The sequence below is a fragment of the Thermobia domestica genome, chromosome 8 (genome assembly GCF_964235325.1).
Source record: "Thermobia domestica chromosome 8, izTheDome1.hap1.1, whole genome shotgun sequence".
Taxonomy (NCBI): Eukaryota; Metazoa; Arthropoda; class Insecta; order Zygentoma; family Lepismatidae; genus Thermobia; species Thermobia domestica.
In genome coordinates this window covers 215,679,857-215,686,419 of record NC_137461.1, presented here as the reverse complement: position 1 = coordinate 215,686,419, position 6,563 = coordinate 215,679,857, and positions in this window count along the sequence as shown.

Here is a 6,563-nt window from a genome sequence, read left to right as displayed (position 1 = left end):
ATATTTTCACTTTATAGAAACAATAATTACGAAATATATAAAAATATCTACTGCAAGTTTTTGGCTACCGAAAATTTCAAATTTTAACGAAAGTAACTCATTAAAAATACTAGAAGTTCCTAGGAAATGATGTTTTTTTTTTTTCATATATTCGTTCAGAAGAGAAACTAATAAATATTCATATATTCATTCATTCTGAAATTGTAACTAAGAAAAAGCTTTATTTCTTCTTCTAAGAGAAATATATATATATATATATATATATATATATATATATATATATATATATATATATATAAGAAAAGTACAAAGCTGCAAGCCGCAATAAATAACTTTATATTTAATTATCAAAAAATAAGATATTTCCTGCTTTTGGCTATATACCTACTTTTAGATTTCCAAACTACGCTATGCATATGAAAGGGAAGTCTTATAGAACGGCTCTGTTCGTCTATGTGTCTGTCTGTCAACAGGTATCACATCAAAATCGGTAAAAGCTATTGACAAGCGGTTTTCGGGAATCGATCCAGCATCCCAATAATAGGTTGCATCACCTTCAACAACCTCCTACTTAACAGGTATCCTCAAATCACCTTGGCAATCAATCTGTTAAACCGGAAGTGGTAGAAATCGGAAGTTTCCGGTTTCAAATTAAAGACCACGAGTAAAAAAACGGTAATAGCGATCGGCAAACGGTTTTCGGAAATAGGTGGATATGAATGGAACCACCTTAACTCCTGCATTTCTACTAAAACTGGAAGTGGTAGGATCCACTACTACTTCAGGTTTCAATATTTATTTTCATAAACTTAAAAGGGTAAGAGCTATCGACAAACGGTTTTCGGGAATCAATTCTGCATTGCCAGAATAGGTTCCATCTCTTTCAACAATCTTACTTAAACGGGAAGTGGTAGAAGTCGACCATATCTGGTTTCAACAAACATATTCATAACTCATAAACAAATATAAAACATAGCTAGCGATAAAGAGTTTTCAGAAATCGATTTAATTCTTAAGGAGACAAACCACCTGTGCTCCTGTATTTCCACTAAAATCGGAAGTGGTATAAATTAGTGGTAGTGGTAGGATCCACTACTACTTCTGGTTTCAATATTGATATTCCTAGACCTAAAACGGTAAGTGCTATCGATAAGCGGTTTTCGGGAATCGATTCAGCATCCCAAGAATAGGTTCCATCTCTTTCACCAATCTTCGAGTTAAACCAGAAGCTATGTTGAACCACTTCTGGTTTCAACAATATTGGTCATAACTCAAAAACGGTAAGAGCTATTGAGAAACGGTTTTCGGGAAACGATTCGTCGTTTCAATAATAGGTCCCATCTTCTTCGACAACCTAGTATTTAAACCGTAAGTGGTAGAAATCAACTACTTCCGGTTTCTACTATTTCCAGTTTTACTAGTTTGGAAGTTTACCGTAGTTTCATACTGTAGAACGATACTCGCTTGTTCTATCATATAATTCTTGTGTTATCAAATACTAGGTTTATTACCAGGTACTCAGTAATATTTATATATTTTCCCATTACAGTACCTAGAAAGTTGGAAGATTATAATTTGCTGTAATGTCATATTTCTATTCATTGATTCAATCAATATTATGGCTTAATGTGGAGTTAATACTTGATAGTGAATATTTGTTTAGAATGGAAAATTTTCAGAAATGGGAAGTTTTAAGCGGAAAATTTTCCACTTCACATCACTGGTTGCAGGGATGGTTTCAGTAGAGTAATTGTTAATATGTACATTTAATGGACGGAACAATGTAAAGGAGATTCTTTCTTCTAGGGTAGAAAATGTTTTATTTGTAGCTATACTTTATTTGAAGGAGCGCCAAGTGAACTTTGTGGTGGACAAACACCGTATGCGTTGGTTTTCTCGGGGTTCTTCCGTTCCCTCCCACTTTCTTCATTCCTCCATTTGATTCATTTCTCATCATCATCGTCTCTCTTAGCTTCGGAGCATAATCATGGGACGTTAGACTGAATATTTCATTTCATTTTATTTGAAGGAGGACATTTCTACCCAGCGATTACCTGAAGCAGAGATCTTTGGGTTATCTGGGTTCGATTCCGTACCGGACATAAATTCCGCGATAGGGAGAAAAGCTCAATTAAATATAAAACATAATTGTATTTATAATGATTTACATATACAATTATAGTCCTAAATTTACACAGTTCAACTTTTTTATTATTATTTATTTAAATATTTCCCTTTGTCTTTCGTAACTGGTGGCTTGTTGGCAGTGGCGTTACTAGGTCTAATTTGGGGTGTTCAAGCCTCTCCAATTTCTTACAAGCCCAGCTGAATTTCACTATGTTACATACTTTTAGAAAAGAGGGTACTAAGAAAATCTACCGAATTTGCACCCAAATGCAACAGAAGGTGCACACACACCTTAAAATTCAGCATCTTCATAGAGTAATTGATCGTTGATTATTAATATTCTGTTACTATATGAATAGCCCCTTTAAAATATGAACTATTTCACAGAGCAAATTTTAAATAGGTGACTTTTAAGGTTTGATTACTTTATAAGGTAACTAATATTTTCTTTTTTTACTGTATTCTAATATTATTACGTGCAAATAGGGATGCGCACGAGACAAGATTAGAGGTTGTCTCGCCTCGAAAATGTGTTGTGTAAAGTGATGCCTCGAAAAATGTATCTTTTTCTGTTGGAAGAACCCTGTCTCGTCTCGAATCTTATCGAGTTATTTTGAGAAACAATAGCTTTAATTTAATAAAGAATAAAACAAACATGACTATGTTGGTAAAAATGTGCAAGACTGAAATAGTAACCACAATTCTTTTGCCCCAAATGCTCGCAAATTGCGTTATGTTCTTGATTAAAGATAAACCTAAAATACCGAAACAATGGAATTTTGGAGTGTTGGATACCTTGGCCCCGAAATGGTTTTTCAGTCCCCTTTTTAAAAATCCTAGTTACGCCACTACTTGTTGAATGCAAACAGTCAATGATCGTACAGATCACGCCCGTACCCATGGGGCCTGAGCTTCCCTGAAATTATGAGTTTGCTTGAGAATGAATTTCGTAATGAAGAGTAATTTCATTCATTCGTCCTTAAAGTTGCTTGTATCCGAAGTATGTTCCGTCCTTCATTTATAAATATGGTGTTATATAAAGTCATAACTTCAATATCTTCTTTCTGCATCTCTTAAGTTTTTTTTTCACCAAAAGTTGAATATCAACAAGCATTTGGCAACCATTATTATAGATTTTTTTAATCTATGTTCTCTACCAATTGTAAATCAGACATATTGAAAGAAAGGCACGAAAAGTCAAGCTTTATTTCTAATGAAATGAAATGAAATAAAATGATATATTTAGTTTAACGTCCCAGGATTATGCGCCAAAGCTAAGGGAGACGGTGATGATGAGAAATGAATGAAACTGTGCAATGAAGAAAGCCGGAGGGAACAGAACCCCGAGAAAACCCACGCAGACGGTGTCTGTTCATCACAAAGCTCACTTGGCGCAAGCTGGGATCGAACCAGGGACCCCACGCACCAGAGGTGAACGCTCTACCACTGAACCACCGCGGTCCCCTTTATTTCTAAAAAAAAAAAAAAAAAAAAAAAAAAGTGGATATTTTGTGCGCATAGCCAAGGACGTACGCACGGGGTGGGTCCTTGAGGTCCGGAACCCCCCTCGAAATCCGGACTTTTTTGTCAATTTAGTCTAATTTTAGATACAAAGTTTAGTATAATTTAACCTGAAGTTGTGTTTGGACATCCCCCCCCGAAATGCTTTGGACCCCTCCCGAAATAAATTCTTGCGTACGTCTCTGCGCATAGCACTGAGAGCGGATTAAGGTTTCTGGGACCCTGCAGCCGACTATGTCAAAGGGCCCTATGTTGCGAATAATTTCAGCGCATAACTTTTCTTTGCTGTCTTCCACAGCCTCATAGGCTTATCGAAACACCGAGGAGTATGCTGTAACATTTTAATGTGCTCCAAGTTTACAATAATTAGTTTAATTACATTCATTATTAACAGTTAAAGCCTATATTCTTCAGTGTAACACATAAATGCCGAATACGAGCCAAATGGTCAACAGTCCCTGTAAAAACACTAATAGAGTAAAAGGGGAAAAATCATATACAAATAGTAAACCTGTACAAGGTTACACTGTGATCAAAGTTCCGAATTTGAAGGTCTTTTGTGTGAATGATGTTTGAATTTATTTGTTTATTCATCACATCAATCAGTTTATTTATCCACGCCCGGCGGTGCCACGAAAGTCTGATGTTTGCAGGCACGAGCCCAAGCTGGTGGAAGAAGACTTAACTCTAGCGATACCGCAAGCCTACCGAGCGGGAAAAGAAATTAGCATGGATCTGAAGCCTATACTATAATAAGTTGATTGATGTATTTTAGTGTTAAAGAGGGGAATTTTAGGGGACCCCCTGAGCCTGGGCTCCATTAGCTCCGCCTTTAATCCGCTCCTGATTGCAATCCAGGTTACTTAAGTTGTCACAATACCTATAGGCCTATTCACTGGGTCTATTAAAAGCAATTGTGTCTGAGTTGTTTGATTCAACAACTAATTCTTCTTCTTCTTCTTCTTCTTCTTCTTCTTCTTCTTATTATTATTATTATTATTATTATTATTATTATTATTATTATTATTATTATTATTATTATTATTATTATGTACATGCTACAAAATAGATTTACTGCTATACTGACACAGACTAATGCTAGTTTTAAACAACGAACTTGGCTTAACAACAGAGTCACGTTCAATTTTTCCCATTTTCTGTACTACTCTCATTCATTATCTTTGTTAGCCCAAACACCTCGGATGGGAAGGGAAGGTACAATGTAAAGAACCTTTACCTCTATATGTCTAATGGAATTCGTCATCAGTGTATTTTTAGTTTAGTTCTTTCTTTCAATGCCACCGGAATGAATCACCAGGTCTTCCTGTCGGCAAAGAAAGAATGTTCATCGTATTTATGTTAGATTAATACTACGATAACGTTACTTTCAAGTTCTACTTTCTAGATCTCAAAGGTTCATACTCCACCAGATGGAACAATACGTTATACTGCGTGCTCATTTCTGGTATGAAGATAAAAATAGCTTTCTTTTCAGATCTTTGAAAGCTCTTTATGACAAAGACTGCGAGCAAAACAATGCCCGCCTTGAATCTTAATCCAGTGTCTACTGTGACTGTCTACGAAAATAAAACTTGCCCTTCACTAGAAAAAAAAAAATAAATAATGTTTATATGGAATATGAGATTCTCGACTATGACTGCCTGCAGCAGAGAGCAAGAGGGGACAGTTCACCCCACCCTTGTATTTTTGAAATAGGTTTGGTTCTTTGAAATATACCTAAAAAATATTCGATTTGTTATTTCCACATACTACCCAGCTTAATATACAATGTGTCAAAAAATCAACCTACTAAGTTTGGAACGTTATTTCTTATATCAAATGAAAAAAAAAAGTTTTGATGAACGTACTGTGGGTCAAAAAATGTCTCTTTTTCAAATTTATAATCCGCCAAAAATGAGGAAAATCACGTTTTAAAAACACTCTAGCACAAAAGTTATGGAGTCTATCGCACGTGATTCGACGGATTTCGCAGGAACTCGTATGCGCTAGTAATAATTATTTGTGTGGAACAGTCTTCTGGTATCCACGAAAAGAGTACCCAATTAATATTTAAAAGTGTATCCTCGTACACTAAGTTACATTTTACAAATCGTTACGTTGATATCAGGGGATTGTGAAACGTGGGTATTTAGATAAGAGGGAATACTAGGTATTGCCTAATTTTTTCAACCGCTTGCGAAAAAGTCCCATTATTTTTAAGCTAGGGCGTTTTAATTCTTTTTCGGCTTATAATACTGAAAGAACTCGTTTTAAGACCTATATGCATTAAAACGTTTTACTTTGATTTGATATAAACACTCATCTCCCGAAGTTTAAGTTGATTTTTGACACCCTGTATTAATACTAGGCTTGTATACAAATTTAAAATAACACTGGCACATGAATTCACAGATATATATATATATATATATATATATATATATATATATATATATATATATATATATATATATATATATGGAAACCTCATAGATGATATAGTAATTAATGTGAAATATGTAAGCATCTCGTAAATCCATCTTTGATGCTCTCAAGTCGAAATTAATTTGACAAAATTACATATGTACATGAAAAATTAGTGTGTTAGAGCTGAGGGGAGTTCAGGAAGAAAATAACACATTTCTTGAAAATTGCCTGAGGTCAGGGGTTGTTGGACACTGGGTTTCCCCTCCACAAAATCTCGACTTTTCTGTAAGTTTGGCCTAATTTTAGGAGTAGTTCTGCAAATTTTAATACAATCTGTCCTCATACTGAATTTAGGACACCACCAAAAATCCCCGGAGCGAAAAAAACGAAAGGATTTTTTGGTGGAAAAAAGTAATGAAATTGGTAGGTGGAAAGGTGAAAAAAAGCACCATTTTTGGTTTAAATTTGGTGGAATGAAAACTATCTTA